We start from the raw sequence: 18,689 nt of genomic DNA on the forward strand, positions 1-18,689 counted from the left end.
TTTAAGCGAAGCCGGGTGTTGGATCTTTGGGATCAAAACAATGCACGTATCATTAACCCCCTCCGGCATATGACTAGTAACGAAGAACTGACGAACAGCTGCAAAGATCTCTTCCTTCAAACAACTCCAGTTTTTCTGATAGAAACGGGACGGAAAACCATCCGGTCCTGGTGCTTTCAACGGGCCAATTTGGAATAGCGCATCGGATATCTCTTTATCGGAGAGGGGTGCAAGCAACCGCTCATTCATTGCATCCTATACCTTTGGTTCTATCACCGCAAGAGCTGCCTCCGGTACTATCGTAGGGTCCTTCGTATATACCTCTTTGAAATAAGATGCAGCCATGCGTTCCATATCTGATGGGGAGTTGCACCACGACCCATCTAACTTCTGTAGTCTCCGAATATTGTTTTTCCTAGCTCGCCACACCGCTTGCCGATGGAAGAAGTTTGTGTTTCGATCTCCCTCCTTCAACCAGACGATACGGCTCCGTTGCAGCCACATCATCTCCTCCCTATATAATAGCTCGTCCATCGTTTCCATCTTCTGACGGATCGGAGTACGATCCATGCTATTGAGCTGCAAAGTTTCTAGTTCTATACGCAGGCTCTCAATTTGCTTCTACACCTGTCCAAAGTTCTCCTTGCTCCACTTCCGAAGATCTGTCATGACTGTCCTCAGAGACGTGGCCACACTACCCAAATCACCCTCGGGACGTGATCGCGACCACGCTCGCGAGATTATGTCGGGAAGTGTTTTATCTCGTTCCCACATGATCTCGTATTTTGGAGACCCCTTGCGCCTGCGATCCTTGGTGACATCCAGGGCAAGCAATATGGGGCAGTGATCCGAGCGTGGGGAAACCAGATGTTGCACCCTCGCATACGGGAACTCCTCCCGCCATTCTTCTGTAGCACACGCCCGATCTAGCCTCACACGAACATTACCCTGCCCAGTCTGACCATTATCATATGTGAAAGGTGCTCCCGAAAACCCCAGGTCCATCAGCACGCAAACAAACAAGGTGTCCCTAAATGCTTCCATCTGGTTCTCACCTCTGTTGGTCCTCGAGAAGTGTTCATGTTGCCAGAGAGCCTCATTGAAATCTCCACAAACTACCCACGGCAGGGCCGAGATCCCCTTTAATCTGATCAAATGTTCCCACATAAACTGGCGACGTTCAACACGTGGTTCCCCATATACAAAGGTGGACCTCCAACTTTTGCCAGAACCTTGATCAACTATACTAGCATCAATGTATCTTTTGCAAGAGTCAAGAATTTTCACATGAAGGGATTCATCCCAAAAGAGTGCAAGACCTCCCCCCCTTCCATCACAGTCCACACCACAAAAACCTCTCAACCCTAGTTTCCACTTCATTCTTTCAACTTTCGCACTTGGCTGTCTTGTTTCCGCAAGAAAGACCAAGCTTGGGGAATGGGCTTTTACAAGAGCCCCAACTTCACGAACTGTTCGGCGGTTCCCCAACCCCCGACAGTTCCAAAATAGGTGACTCATTGGGACTGGCGGCACTCCACCTGGGAGCCCGCCGAAAGATTTTTAGAGGTTGATTGTTCACCAGCTATCTTAGCTCTTTTACCACCCGAGCTGTTGCTCGGAGACGTTGCCTCATCCGTTTCTTTACCATCCGTGATCAGAAGCCGTCCTCCACCAGGGATAGATAAACCCTCTAATGGGGAGACACTACCCCTTCTTTCATGTTTAGCCGCTTGTGAGATGTCTTGTCGAGATCCATATCTATAGTTTGGGATGGTTTGTGCGGACTAGACGCCGTGTCCTTCAGGTCCCCTTCACCCAGTCCCCCTTCCTTGCTTGCTGTTGGTTTGGGAATTGATAGATCAGCATTGGACTTTTTCCCATTACGGTTCCCATCCCAATCCTGACGAACACGGCCCGGAGGGTCTGCATACAGATAGTCACCGAATTTCAGATCTTTCTCTGCAAACACCCCATTGCCGCACTCCTTATGCTCATGCCCAATGATTCCACAGACACTACAAAATCTTGCAAGCTTCTCATACCTCACCGCATACACGCTGCGATTCTTTCCTTTAACAATGCTAACAAACCTGGTAAGAGGCCTCCTGATGTCATGTCTCACTCTGACCCTAACATAATCCCCACGAGAATTACCATTAATCCTGGTTTCTAGCACTTCCCCAGCAGATCGCAGGAGCTTCACGATTAGCTCGTGTCTGCAGTATCCATCTGGCAACTTGTGGATCTGAAGCCAGATTGGCATATACACTATCGGCACCTCTTCAGCTTTTGTGAATCCATCACATTGCGTTAATAAGACATCCATGCTACGGAACAGCCATGGCCCTTGGTCCATGATACGATCCCAATCGCCAAGGCAATACACTTGAACCAGAAAAAGATTGTGGCCTATTGGCCTGAACCGAACAGCCTGGGAGCAATTCCATGCGGCACGCATGTCTTTGTAAAAGGCAGATTGGCTGAAGGTCTTCGTGGTTTGAACCCTAGCTAGGGCTATCCAGCGAATCTCGTTTAGCAGCTCCGGGGCTTCCTCTTCAACGACAACATCCTCAAATTCCTCCTCCTGTAGATCCAACTTATCAAAGAAATCTCCCAAGTCATCATCTTTCCCTTGGGATCCACGGTTTGTGGACGAGAAAGCGTCTGACGCCGACGCCATGTCGAGCGGCCGAAAACCTGTACCACACGCAACCCTAGAACCAGACGGCCAGGACACGGAGGCGGAGGGAGGGGAGCTTTGGGTGGAAGGGTTCGGCGACGATCGTACCGTGAGACGGCAAGATCGTTGGTAAGGTGGACTTGCGGCGGGGAGTTGCCGCAAGGAGATAAACCCTAGCCTATGCTAGGGGAACATTACTTCCTTTATTCAGCTCGCACACTTCGAAGAAAGGCATAAAAAAAGGGTTCATCTGGGTTGATTAGATGTCATGATTTTAAGTGTCCACACAAAAGCATCATGTGCAATCACGTGCCAACCACACGTTTAATCACACTTCCGACTGTTTGATATATTTCTGATGGTACCCAACAATATATATTGGCAAAAAGGAAAAAAGCAGTTCGTGTGGTACTGGCACTGAGGAGCCTGCAGTGTTAGGCACAACGCACCCTTGTGCATCACAAGAGAAGAAAGATGACCTACCCGCTGCGGAGCTCTCGGTCCGAATGAGCTTTGTTGCCTACACGAGCTTTGAGGCCCTGATCGGGGGCTTGGAGGCGGAGACGCATGTCTGCCCGCGCAGCGAAGGAAGGGGAAAAGGGGAAGGGGGGGGGCAGTGTGGATGATCGCTTTGTACGAGCGATACTGTGGCGTTACAGGTGTAGGCTGTAGCGTCCGCGGAAGGCTCGCCATAAAAGCTTCTACTATACCTAACATGCAGACCCAGTGCAGATCGACGATGGACGATGGATGGTTTGTTGCTGTTCCTTCTCTTTTGTCTTTGGGAGGGGGAGGGGGAGGGGGAGGGGACACTGCTTCGGGTGTGCAAAGAGTGAACGGGAAGAAAAGGGCCTTTATGGGTATTCGATTCCTTCACCGGCGTGGAGAAGGCATCGAGGATGTGACTGTGAAATCCTCCTCGCGCGTCCGGGTTGTGAAACACTAGGGAACGTTGTGACTTTATAAAAAAAATGGGAGTCCTCGTAGGTGCGGTGCTCGAACAGATGACAACACTTCATTTTAATTTTGTCTTCGGATTCCGACCCTCCTCGACTTTGTCTGTCTGAATGTAATCGACGGAGCTCCGACGTAATTTTCGCCGTCTCTTTTAGAAGGTGGGGTTAGGGTTTCTCACCTCGTGACGAGGTTTGGTGTGATGCGCTTCAGATTTGTGCAAGCGTTCAGCGGCAATGATTGTAACTCGAGCGCTGGTCCTTAAGGACACACTCACACACGTACGACAGACTTCTTGATTGTCATCAACAATGTGAAGGTCGTTCTGGTAGAGAAGCGACGACAACCGCGCATCGACGGTTCATTCTGACAATAGTAGTGGTTTTTCGGTTGTCTTGAAATCTCCATGTAATTCTTATTATGTTTAAGATGCTTTGTACTTTCGACGGACTGATTTTTTGTCAAAAGAAAAGGATTATATAAATTTGCAACAGACGGAGGCGAGTCGGCCCAATTTTTAGAGTCCTCCTACATAACGCACAAAGGCATCAAAACAACGTGGAAATACCCACACTAGCCTAAAAGGGCAGTAAGTGTAGTGGCTCATTTAAGTTATTTTAATTTATGAATACTTTGGAACCTTCAAACTTGACTAATATAATGTAAATGGAAATCAACAAGCTTATGAAAAACCTAACGATTGGCAGGATAATATACAGAAAAACATATACTGAATTAAGCTCGTAGATATTCAAAGCTAAGCTCGTAGATATTGAGAGAAGCATGTATTGAATTAAGCCTCATGGAAAAGGATGCCGCTTGGTGGCGAAGGCCTCGACGTGGCGGTAATGACGACCAGGTGAATTATGACTATGAATAGAATAAATCAACATAAACCATGTGGTATGAACTTATAAAGCGAATGAGTAATGTGGATAGAATGAATGTGGAAATCTCTGTAGTAACAAGTTCACCCAATGCACCGTTTATCTGTTCCGGAAATAAGAAAATGCTAAAATAATTATAACTTGGCGGGAGAGAAAATGCATGGATACAAAAGAAGGCCATTAAAGGTATAGATAACAGAATTGGTATATTTATTTTGCATTCTTTCCGGAGAGAAAATAATTAACTGAAATCTAATTGTATAGATAGGATTCAACCAATTTTTAGCGAGAGCTATGTGTCGTTTATAGCTAGATAGTAGCTTCTCTTGTGTGAAGGGTATTCTCACTTACACACGTATTGGTCCGGCCCATTTTTCTTCTCCTCGGTAGCTTGCTCGGCGTCAATCAATCTCTCACTCCCAACTTGCTTGCTGCACTGTTTTCTTAAAAATGTTTTCCTTTTTTCCACTTATTTTCTTTACGTTTTTATGGTTTTTTCTTTTCTTTCTTTTTGCATCATTATTAAAAAAAATCACGGTTCTTACCGATTTTCTTTGTTTCTTCACGTTTTCTTTGTTTTTATTGGTTTTTTTCGTTTATTTCTTGTTTGGTGCTGGATTTTTCTTTTCTTTATTCTTCTCTTGAGTTCTTTAATTCCTTTCATGATTTAATTTCGGTTTTCTTGTTTCTTTTTCCTTTTATTTCTGTTTTCTTGGTTTTCAGTACACATTCTAAAAATTCATATACATCAAAAACATTTTTATATACTACCTTCGTCCTAAAATTCTTGTCTTAGGTTGTCTATTAATGGATCTATCTAAATATTAAAACTTGACTAGATACATTCATATCTAGACAAATCTAAGGCAAGAATTTTGGGACGGAGAGAGTACATGATTAATATTTTTTGAAGACTTATATTTTTATGTCTAGTTTTTCACTTATTTCATATATATCTAAACTTTTTTATAGTACACATTGAGTACGTGGTCAACATTTTTGTATACATTTTAAACGTTTTTTAAATAGTTTATTTAAAAACTTATCTACAAGATTAACATCTTTAATACATGGTCAATATTTTTGACGCATTAACATTTTTTAATTACATGATTAACATTTTATAAATGACTAGCAAAAGGGTCCATGTATTGCAACGGTAGAAAAAAATACAATATCAAATGCTCATGACCACATTTCGCTGCATCACCGAAATACACTATCACTCTCAATTTCGTGAAACCATAAATATTTTTTGAAATTATAAACATTTTTTTAGAATTTATGGACATATTTAAAACCGTCAACACTTTTCAAATTTGTGAACACTTTTACAAGTTTGAACATTTTCTAAATCAAGAATAAATTTCGAATTCATCAACATTTTATACTGTTTGCAAACATTTGTTTAAAATTGTGAAGTGTTTTTTGAACAATTTTGTTGAATTGGCAGACATTTCTATAATCGATGAACATTTATTTTCAAAAAATATTGAACATTTTTTGCAATTCACAAACATTTGTTTTCATTTATCGTACAGTTTTTTAGTGAACTCTTTTTGAAATGTATTATCATTTTCTGAATCAGAAAAATTATTTTTTCGGAAGTTACTGGCATAATTTTGTAATTCACAAACATTTGTTTTATTTAACGAATAATTGTGAAATGCAGTGTCATTTTTTGAATCAGCGAACATTTTATGAATGAATAAACAATTTTGTAAGTCACGAACAGTTTTTAATTTTGAGGATCTTTCCATTCATGAACATTTTTTGAATTGGACAAATTTTGGTCAATAGAATTTCATTTTTTAATACAAAAACTTTTATAAAAATCATGTTTATTTTTATTTCCCGAACATTTGTTTTCAAAATTTTGATGATTTTTTGAACAAGTCAACAAATTTTATTAGAAAATCTCTAGTATTTTTTGAATCCAGAGAAATTTTAAGGTTGTTAAACATTTTATTTCAAAATTCCATTAAAAAACTTTTTAATGTCCTATACTAATAAAAGTAGGAAAATACGATTTTGTTTTCTGAAAATAGGCCTCCCAGCCCAATGGTCGCGCTTTGTTTTCTTACAACGCTTAGAGCACAGTGTAGAAGGTCCCGACTGCATGAGCGTAGTTTCCTAAAAAAACAAAATACTACATGAGCGTAGTATAGGAGGTCCCTTGTGTGAAACGTTTTTTTTATCATTTATTGATAGCATTGGTGGGTAATATTTTACTATTTTGAGGGTAATTGTGTGGCGCAAGAAGCCCCCTTTATTATTAGGAACTAGTACAAATACCCCTGCGTTGTGCCATACGAATAAATAGGCATAACCTACTTCATTGTCATTGTGCATCATTTTTATATCAGTTTTTATTTTTCAATAAACGTCAATAATATGGTTAAACGTGGGAATTTCCTTATTTTCAATGTAAAAGTTAACTTGTCGGTGCGTTGCAACGGTATGAAATAAATTCCAGGGTTTGTATGATTTTCAATAACTTATCTATCATGATGACACACTAAGCTCTTTTGTTCATAAGCTATTGTCAGCAGTAGGAGCACACTCAACAAAATGGCCTTGCAACGAGAGAGAAAAGGTAAATAAAAAAACGACAATAATGAAATAATAGTGCGAGAATATGACTTAGTTCTTATAGAAGATATATTATATATGCGTACAATAATGCCCTTAAGTGGTAACGGGGTTATAATAAATATTCTACTAGTTTAACATCAATTCTCTAAAGTCTATACCTTTAGCATCCATTTCTTTCCCTTCCGTCCTCCACTATCTACGGTGCACAGTCGGGGAGACATAATTTCATCTTAAAATTTTAGTGAGAGATCACCTTATAATGTTACCGTCGTTCTAAGCAAAATAAGGTGCATAAAAGGATTAACATCACATGCAATTCATAAGTGACATCATATGGCAATCATCCTGTGCTTCTTGATCTCCATCATCAAAGCACCGACATGATCTTCTTGTCACCGGCGCCACACCATGATCTTCATCATCATGATCTCCATCAACGTGTCGCCATCGAAGTTGTCGTGCTATCTATGCTATTACTACTAAAGCTACCACCTAGCAATATAGTAAACGCATCTGCAAACACAAACGTTAGTTTAAAGACAACCCTATGGCTCCTGCCGGTTGTCGTAGCATTGACGTGCAAGTCGATATTAACTATTTCAACATGATCATCTCATACATCTAATATATCACATCACGTCATTGGCCATATCATATCACAAGCATACCCTGCAAAAACAAGTTAGACGTCCTCTAATTTGTTGTTGCATGTTTTACGTGGCTGCTATGGGTATCTAGTATGATCGCATCTTACACGCAAAAACCACAACGGAGATGTGCAAATTGCTATTTAACCTCTCCAAGGACCGCCTCGGTCAAAACCAATTCAACTAAAGTTGAAGAAACAGAGACCCACCACTCATCTTTATGCAACGAGGTTTCATGTAAATCGATGAAACCAGTCTCTCGTAAGCGTACGAGTTATGTCGGTCCGGGACGCTTCAATTCAACAATACCGCCGAATCGAGAAAATACTAAGGAGGGCAGCAAATCTAACATCACCGTCCACAAAACCTTTTGTGTTCTACTCGAGATAACATCTACACATGAACCTAGCTCATGATGCCACTATTGGGGAACGTTGCATGGGAAACAAAAAAATTCCTACGCACACGAAGACCTATCATGGCGATGCCCAACTACGAGTGGAGATTTGGATCTATGTACCCTTGTAGATCGCACAGCAGGAAGCGTTAAGAAACGCGGTTGATGTAGTGGAACGTCTTCACGTCCCTCGAACCGTCCCACGAACCGTCCCGCGATCCATCCCACGATCCGTTCCGATCTAGCACCGAACGGACGACACCTCTGCGTTCAGCACACGTACAACTCGATGATGATCTCGGCCTTCTTGATCCAGCAAGCGAGACAGAGAAGTAGATGAGTTCTCCGACAGCGTGACGACGCTCAATTTGTGTTTGTCTATGGTCAGGAAACCTTGACCATCTTTGATCAACGAGCTTGTCTATGTATCCACACATGTATTTGTGTGATCCCGTTATCAAGTGACAACACTTGTCTATGGTCAGGAAACCTTGACCATCTTTGATCAACGAGCTAGTCAACTAGAGGCTTACCAGGGATAGTGTTTTGTCTATGTATCCACACATGTATTTGTGTTTGCAATCAATACAATTATAGCATGGATAATAAACGATTATCATGAACAAAGAAATATAATAATAACTAATTTATCATTGCCTCTAGGGCATATTTTCAATAGTCTCCCACTTGTAGTAGAGTCAATTATCTAGCTCACATCACCATGTGACTTTAACAAATCCAACACTCATATAGTTCTGGTGTTTGATTACGTCTTGCTCGTGAGATAGGTTTTAGTCAACGGTTCTGAATCTTTCAGATTCGTGTGTGCTTTACAAATCTTCATGTCATCTTATAGATGCTGCTACTACGTGTTATTCGGAAACACTCCAAATATCTACTCTACTATACGAATCCGTTTTACTACTCAAAGTTATTCGGATTAGTGTCAAAGCTTGCATTGACGTAACCCTTTACGACGAACTCTTTAATCACCTGCATAATAGAGAAAAATTCCTTAGTTTACTAGTTACTAAGGATAACTTTGACTGCTGTTTTAGTGATTCAATCCCGGATCACCTTTTGGTACCCCTTGACAAACTCATGGCAAGGCACACATCAGGTGCGATACACAGCTTGGCATACTTTAGAGCCTACGGATAAGGCATAGGGGACGACCTTCGTCCTTTCTCTTTCTTCTACTGTGGTCGGGCTTTTGAGTCTTACTCAAATTCACACCTTACAACACAGCCAAGAACTCCTTCTTTGGTGATCTATTTTGAACTCCTTCAAAAACTTGTCAAGGCATGCATTTCATTGAAAGTTCTATTAAGCTTTTTGATCTATCTCTATAGATCTTGGTGCTCAATGTTCAAGTAGCTCTATCCAGATTTTCCTTTGAAAAACTCCTTTCAAACAACCCTTTATGCTTCAGAAAAATTCTACATTACTTCCGATCTACAATATGTCAACCACATATACTTATCAGAAATTCTATAGTGCTCCCACTCACTTCTTTGGAAATACAAGTTTCTCATAAACCTTGTACAAACCTGCTACGGCACCAGAAATCCCCGGCAACGGCGCCAGAAATCCTTCTGCTGCCTCTTGAGCTTGCGTTGGTTTTTCCCTTGAAGAGGAAAGGGTGATGCAGCACAGGAGCAGTAAGTATTTCCCTCAGTTTGAGAACCAAGGTATCAATCCAGTAGGAGAATCACGCCAAGGCCAGAGTACGTGCGCAAACATAAAAGATCTTGCACCAACGGTATAGAGGGGTTGTCAATCCCTTCAAGATTGATTGCAAAGTGAGATCTGAAGGCGGAAAGTGCAACGAAGTAAAATTGTAAGGATGAAAATATGGTGTGAAGTAGACCCGGAGGCCATAGTGTTCACTAGAGGCTTCTCTCAAAATAGCAAATAATACGGTGGGTGAACAAATTACTGTCGAGCAATTGATAGAACCGCGCAAAGTCATGACGATATCTAAGGCAATGATCATACATATAGGCATCACGTCCGAGACAAGTAGATCGATACTTTCTGCATCTACTACTATTACTCCACACATCGACCGCTATCCAGCATGCATCTAGTGTATTAAGTTCATGACAAACAGAGTAACGCCTTACGCAAGATGACATGATGTAGAGGGATAAACTCAAACCAATGATGAAAACCCCATCTTTTTACCCTTGATGGCAACAACACGATGCGTGCCTCGCTGCCCCTTCTGTCACTGAGAGAGGTCACCGCACGGTATGAACCCAAAACCAAGCACTTCTCCCATTATAAGAATCATAGATCAAGCTGGCCAAACAAAACCCACAACTCGAAGAGAATTACAAGGATATGAAATCATGCATATAAGAGATCAGAAGAAACTCAAATAAGATTCATAGATAATCTGATCATAAATCCACAATTCATCGGATCTCGATAAACACACCGCAAAAGAAGATTACATCGGATAGATCTCCATGAAGATCATGGAGAACTTTGTATTGAAGATCCAAGAGAGAGAAGAAGTCATCTAGCTACTAGCTATGGACCCGAAGGTCTATGGTGAACTACTCACGCATCATCGGAGAGGTCATGGTGTTGATGAAGAAGCCCTCCGTATCCGAATCCCCCTCCGGCAGGGCACCATAACGTGCCCCACATGGGATCTTGCGGAGACAGAAGCTTGCGGCGGCGGAAATTTATTTTCGTGGATCTCTCTCGCAGTTTTGGAATTTTTTGAATTTATAGGCGGAAGAGGTAGGGCAGACGAGCCACACGGGGCTGATACGTTTCGAACATATCTATAATTTTTTATGTTTCATGTTGTTATCTTGTCAACTTTGGATGTTTTATGTACCTTTTATATCTTTTTTGGGACTAACTTATTAATTCAGTGCCAAGTGCCAGTTCCTGTTTTTTTTGTGTTTTTGATTCTTTTCAGATCTGATTTTGGAACGGAGTCCAAAGGGAATAAAATCCCCGAAATAAATTTTTCCAGAACGGAAGAAGATCAGGAGACTTGAGGGCCAAGGCAGGAGAGCCACAGGGGGCCCACAAGCCGTGTAGCCGCCACCAGGGGGCGACGGCTACCAGGCTTGTGGCCTCCCTCGCGCCCCCCTGACCTAGCTCCTTCGCCTATATATTCCCTAAAATCCAGAAAAAAATAAGGGCATCCACGAAAACACTTTTCCGCCGCCGCAAACTTCCGTTTCCGCGAGATCTCATCTGGAGACCCTTCCCGGTGCCCTGCCGGAGGGGACTTTGGAGTTGGAGGGCTTCTACATCAACATCATCGCCTCTCCAATGACTCGTGACTAGTTCACTTCAGACCTACGGGTCCGTAGTTAGTAGCTAGATGGCTTCTTCTCTCTCTTGGATCTTCAATACAAAGTTCTCCATGATCTTCATGGAGATCTATCCGATGTAATCCTCTTTGGCGGTGTGTTTGTCGAGATTCGATGAATTGTGGATTTGTGATCAGATTATCTATGGATTATATTTGAGTCTTTGCTGATTTCTTATATGCATGATTTGATATCCTTGTAAGTCTCTTCGAGTGTTGGGTTTTGTTTGGCCAACTAGATCTATGATTCTTGCAATGGGAGAAGTGCTTGGTTTTGGGTTCATACCGTGTGGTGACCTTTCCCGGTGACAGAAAGGGCAGCAAGGCACGCATCATGTTGTTGCCATCAAGGGTAACAAGATGGGCTTTTATTGTAGATATGAGATTGTCCATCTACATCATGTCATCTTGCTTAAGGCGTTACTCTATTCTCATGAACTTAATACACTAGATGCATGCTGGATAGCGGTCGACGTGTGGAGTAATAGTAGTAGATGCAGAAAGTATCGGTCTACTTGTTTTGGACGTGATGCCTATAGATATAATCGTTGCCTTAGATAACGTCACGACTTTGCGCGGTTCTATCAATTGCTCGACAGTAATTCGCTCACCCACCGTCTACTTGCTTTCATGAGAGAAGCCACTAGTGAACACTACGGCCCCCGGGTCTATTCACAACTATCGTTTCCACTTTCGCTTTTACTTTGCTTTGTTTCTTTTTGCTTTCAGTTCTCACTTGGCAAACAATCTATAAGGGATTGACAACCCCTTCATAGCGTTGGGTGCATGCTCTTTGTGTTTGTGCAGGTACTTGTGACAATCCTTCACTGGATCGATACCTTGGTTCTCAAAAGTGAGGGAAATACTTACTGCCGCTGTGCTACATCACCCTTTCCGCTTCGAGGGAACACCAACGCAAGGCTCCAAGGCCACGGGGGAATCCTTTGCATATTTGCCAAGGAAGTCCCTAAAGGCGTAGCCGTAGCACAAGGATTCCTGGTGCCGCTGCTGAGGAGTATCAAGACAAGAATAGTCTCCCGTCAACACGCTTGTTTCTGGCGTCGTTGGAAGGTCTTTTGTTGCAGTAGAAGAAGTATTTCTGGTGCCGTTGTTGGGGAGGAGGATCGCTTGCCGAGGAGAGATCAAGTCAAGATCTATCCAAGTAGGTGTCACAAACTCATCTGTTGCATTTACCTTTTTTGCCAGTTGCCTCTCGTTTTCCTCTCCCCCACTTCACATTTGCCGTTTTCTTTTGCCTTTCTCCTTTGCCTTTTTCCTTTCTCCTTTGCCTTTTTTTCATTTGCTTTTTTTCGTTCACCCTTTTCTCTCGCTTGCTTTCTGTTCGCTTGTGTGCCATCTGCCTTCAATATGCTTGCATCTTCGCTTGCTGAAAATCTAGTGATATGGATCCTCATCCACTTGCTAATCTCTTTAAGAGATCCAATTATGTTGATCCAATTGCTAGTGAGTTGAGTGCACTTGACTATCTTTATGGAGTTTTGCTTGAGATGCGTGAATCTGAAAATTGTGAGAAGAAATTTATGAAGTGATTCACGAGGGCTCCTTGGATGAAAAGCATGATTGCAATGGTTTCACTAAAAATTCTATTAGTGACAATCATGCTAAAAATATGCAAAAGCCTAAGCTTGGGGATGCTAGTTTTGCTATGACCACTACTTATTGCAATAATCATGATTGGGGTGATGATTTTTCTTATGATCTTGAAAATTTGTTTAAACCTCATGATGAATATGATATTTGCAATAATATTGAAAGTGGGTTTGGAGAAGTCATGGCTTTAGTTGATGATAATCCCACTATTTTTGAAGAGCGTCAACTTTGCATGCATGTGGATCATGAAAAGAATATCCTATGGGATAGCTATATTGTTGAATTTGAATATGATCCCACATGTAATTATTTTGAGAGAGGAAAATATGGTGGTAGAAACTTTCATATCACTAAATTACCTTTCGTTATGTTGAGATTGGTATTGTCTCTTTATTGTTCCTTGCATTTGGTAACTATTGGTTGTCTTGCCAATTTGTTTCCCTATAAAATGCCTACGCATAGGAAGTATATTAGACTTAGATATGTTTGCCTTATGCCAAGCTAAAGGGCGTTAAACAATAGCGCTTGTTGGGAGGCAACCCAACGAATCTATCCTTTTTCTTTCTGTTTTGTGTTTTCCACACTTTCATAATTCTGTTATGATTGTGTTTTTTGTGTTCCTTTTTGCGTTTGTGCCAAGCAAAACCGTTATGATTATTCTTGGGGATGATCGTTTGGTCATGCTGGAAAAGACAGAAACTTTCTGCTCACGAAAATAATTTTCATTTTTTTTCCTGTAAGAGCTTTTGAGTTGATTCTTTTTGCTGCTGATTGCTACGCAAATTCTTCAAACTGTCGTAATTTTTCAGAATTTTGAAGTAACATAAGTATACGAAGTATACAGATTGCTACAGAATGGTCTGTTGTTAACAAATTCTGTTTTTGTTGAGTTGGTTGCTTATTTTGATGAAACTATGGATAGTATCGGGGGGGGGGGGTTAGCCATGGAAGATTGAAAATACAGTAACCCAACATCAACATAAGTAGAATTTAAGTTTGCTACAGTACCTAAGGAAGTGGTGGTTTGCTTTCTTATACTAATGTTATCACGAGTTTCTGTTTAAGTTTCGTGTTGTGAAGTTTTCAAGTTTTGGGTGAAGTTCTTATGGACAAAAAGATAAAGAGTGGCAAGAGCTTAAGCTTGGGGATGCCCAAGGCACCCCAAGAGGATTAAAGGATGCCGTAAAATCCTAAGCTTGGGGATGCCTCTTTCGTCTTCAATCCATCGGTAACGTTACTTGGGTCTATATTTTTATTCACCACATGTTATGTGTTTTGCTTGGAGCATCTTGTATCGTAGGAGTTTTTTATCTTTGTTGTGTCACAATAATCCTTGCTGCACACCTAGAGAGAGAGACATGCACTCAATGTGATTTTGTCGAGCTTCACTTATATCCTTTGGTAGAAATTTCAGCTCACATGTGCTTCACTTATATCTTTTGAGCTAGTTGATTTTGCTCTATGTGATTCACTTATATCTTTTAGAGCACGGAAGCGCGTGGCTTGTTGTTGATCTATGCTATGAAAGTAGTCTCAAAAGGGGTAGTTATTCAAAGGGATACGAAAACTTCCACCTTCATGTGCATTGAATAGTTAGAGAAGTTTGATTCATCTCAATTAGTTTTGAGTTGTGGTTGTGGTAATATTGAAGTTATGCTAGTAAGGTGTTGTGGATCTAGAAATACTTGTGTTGAAGTTAGTGATTCCCGTATCATGCGCGTATGGTTAACCGCTATGTGATGAAGTTTGAGCATGATTAGTCTATTGATTGTCATCCTTTGTGTGGCGGTCGGGATCGCGCGATGGTTTATACCTACCAACCCTTCCCCTAGGAGTATGCGTTGAATGCTTTGTTTTGATTACTACTAAAACTTTTGCAACAATTATATGAGTTCTTCATGACTAATGTTGAGTCCATGGTTTATATGCACTTTCACCTTCCACCATCACTATCGTCTTAGTGCCGTGCAACTTTCGTCGGTGCACAAAACCCACCATTAGCCTCCCTCAAAACAGCCACCATACCTACCTACTATGGCTTTTTCAAAGTCATTCCGAGATATATTGCCATGCAACTACCACCATGACATGTGTCACCACTTCTACATTGCCATTGCATGATCGTAAGATAGCTAGCATGATGTTTCCATTAATGTCTATGCCATGCTAGATCATTGTCACGGTACACTACCGAATGCATTCCATATAGAGTCATCATTGTTCTAAGTTTTGAGTTGTAAGTGTGATGATCATCATTGATGGAGCATTGTCCCATGTGAGGAAATAAAAGAGGCCAGCGAAGCCCATATACAAAAATAGGCCAAAGATGCCCACCAAATATATATATATATATATATATATATATATATATCCCTAATAATAAAGCAAATAGAGTTTCTGGTCGTCCGTCATGGCGTTTTTACAAAAAGACCATTCTGTTTTCTGTTAATAAACCCGCAGTCCTTTCTTTAGTAAGGAAAATGTTTCACTTTTGCAAAAAAACACCCCCTATCCGATCATCCCCTTCCTCTTATCCACTCCCAGAGGCTACGACGCGGCGAGGTGAAGCAGGGGCAGACTCTGGCACGTCGGGGACGAGGCCTTGGCGGGGTCGGGCGCAGGTCGTCGACGGCCGGCGCTCCGCTGGCGGGGTCGAGGCAGAAGGTAGCCGGTGCCCCGGGGGCGGCCGCCCTGCGCTGATCTGCTCCTCAACTGCGACCTGCCCCCTCCGGCCAAGCTCTTCGGCCCGTTCCCGCCCCTGCACAGGTAATTAAGGCGAGGCACGTTCGGTTCGCCTCGACGAATTTAGTTTGCGTTGCTCGCTCAGGCTCCTGTTTGTTTTCGCGCAGGGAATTAAGGGCGGACGACAAGGGCGACGGCGGCAAGGACGTCCTGCTGCAGGCGCTGCGCCGGTCACAGTCGCGGGCACGGGAGGCGAAGGAGAAGCTGGCCGCCAGCAGCGGAGGCCTCGCGGCGCTGCTCGTGCGGGACTCGGTGGCGCTCTCGGCGCACCGACGGTGGGTGATGATGCTGGAGGCCGAGAACTCCACGCTCAGGGCAGGAGGAGGAGCCGCCGGCGCGGAGCCCGAGGAGGAGGATGGCGCGGGGCACCGGGTGGCCGCCGCGTGGTGGATCGCGCTCGCGGTGTGCGTCGGCCTCGCCCTCGGCAACCTCCTGCTCTGAAAAGTGAAAACTCACCTCCTGCTGTGAAACCCAAAATTAATCAATCATCCTTGATTTGATTTTTGTAAATCAAGCGCCCGTGTGTGTGTGAAAATGTTCCTTCTATCGTCGATCGATGCTTGGCATGGGAACCCCGTGCTCTTGTTGAAAAACAGATGAAATCAAGAGGGTTGATAGATTGGAGCGGAAGCTGCCGTATCCGTCTCTGCACGCGATCAGCAGATTCGTGCCGAGTCGTAGATTAGTTAGTGAGTATGGTTGTTTAATTTAGCCTGGTCGATCTGGATAACATATTAACATCTGGTCCTGGCAGAGCGCTCCATGAAGTCATGACTGCGACATTTCAGCCGATCGCCGGTTGGCTTTTGCACAGTTCAGCACAACGGGGAATGAGCCACTGCCCGTTGAACCCGAGATGGCCGTCCGATCAAACTCACTAGGGACCTCTTTTTGAAGCCATTCAGAATGTATAATTCAGTTTTTATAATTTATTATGTCTTCAAACATGACAGATTATGGTATACATTGTAAAAGATATTAGTTCCGTTTATTTATTTATTTTCAGTTCCGTTTTTTTATTTTAAATAATTTAGAACTTCAAATAATCTTTAAAATTTTAATAAACTGAAAATTATAAATCAACATATTTAAAAAATTAAAATGTTTATGACTTCAAAAACTGCTGAGAGTTTTGTAAAAAATGCTCGCATATACAATAAAATGTTTGTAATTTTAGAAAAATGTTTGTACAATAAGAAAAGTCCATGATCTCAAATACAATTCCATGTATTAAAAATCCTCCAACATCTAAAATTATGTCCGTCTTTTCTAGAATTGGTCGCGAATTCAAAAGAAAATATTTAAACCCGTTTGAAATATAAAAAATATTCACGAATTTTTAGTAAATGTTTGTAAATTGTAAAAAATGTTCTTGATTTTAAAATTGTTCTCATATTTGTAAAATTGTTCATGAAAGATCTAATGTATGTAGTTAAACATTAATGCTTCTAAGTCTTTGTGAAAATATACCCGTGTGATTTTTGAAAAATTAACTGTTGGATGGATCGGATTATTATTGTATGTTTTCTAAAAAAATACTTGAAATTAAGAATAATTCTTTGAGTTACCAAGATTTTTGACAACCATGATTATTTTTTTTGAAAATGTAAAGATTGCTTCAACTTGTGAATAAATTTAAAAGAAGAAACATTTTCTTGAATTTGTGCATAAAATTTCAAAATCAAACGATGATTTGTGAACATAATGTGGTCATCATCATTGAAGATTATGTTTTTTTCTCCCGTTGCAACGCACGGGCCATTTTGCTAGTATATATATAAGAGGCCGAAGAGCCCACCAAGAAAATGAGAGAAAAATAGAGAAGGGACAATGCTACTATCCTTCCACACTTGTGCTTATTAAGCACCATGATCTTCATGATTGAGAGTCTCTCGTTTTTTCACCACCATATAGCTAGTGGGAAATTTTCATTATATAACTTGGCTTGTATATTCCAATGATAGGCTTTCTCAAATTTGCCTTAGGTCTTCACGAGCAAGCAAGTTGGATGCACATCCACTAGTTTTCTTTAAGAGCTTTCACTTACTCTTAGCTCTAGTGCATCATTTGTATGGCAATCCCTACTCATTCACATTGATATCTATTGATGAGCATATCCACAGCTCATTGATATGCCTAGTTAATGTTACCATCTTCTCCTTGTTTGTCTTGCAACCTCCACCACACTCCACACCACTTATAGTGCTAAAACCATGGCTCACGCTCATGTATTGTGTGAGAGTTGAAAAGGTTTGAGAAAGTAAAGGTGTGAAAACAGTTACTTGGCCAATACCGGGGTTGTGCATGATTTAAATTCGTTGTGCAAGGATGATAGAGCATAGGCAGACTATATGATTTTGTAGGGATAACTTTCTTTTGGCCTTGTTACTTTGAAAGTTCATGATTACCTTGCTAGTTTGCTTGAAGTATTATTGTCTCCACATCAACAACAAACTATTGTTTTGAATCTAATGGATCTGAACATTCACGTCACATAAGAGGAGTTACAAAGGACATCTATGCTAGGTAGCATGAAAGCATCAAAAATTCATTCTTTATCACTTCCCTACTCGAGGACGAGCAGGAGTTAAGCTTGGGGATGCTTGATACGTCTCAAACGTATCTATAATTTTTGATGGTTTCATGTTGTTATCTTGTCAACTTTGGATGTTTTATGTACCTTTTATATCTTTTTTGGGACTAACTTATTAATTCAGTGCCAAGTGAAAAGGATCGAGATGGACCTAGAGGGGGGGGGGTGAATAGGTACAGTTCCAAATTTTAATAGTTACTTAGCAATTTTAGGCAATGGTGCGGAATATGAGCGTGAGCCTAA

General features: G+C 41.5%; 1 pseudogene; it reads left to right on the forward strand.

The window, feature by feature from the left end:
* The first annotated feature begins 2,678 nt into the window (after nt 1-2,678).
* LOC123408610 lies at nt 2,679-16,353 on the forward strand (annotated as a pseudogene).
* Nucleotides 16,354-18,689: the final 2,336 nt, after the last annotated feature.

This window comes from Hordeum vulgare, chromosome 7H, assembly GCF_904849725.1.
Source record: "Hordeum vulgare subsp. vulgare chromosome 7H, MorexV3_pseudomolecules_assembly, whole genome shotgun sequence".
Lineage (NCBI taxonomy): Eukaryota > Viridiplantae > Streptophyta > Magnoliopsida > Poales > Poaceae > Hordeum > Hordeum vulgare.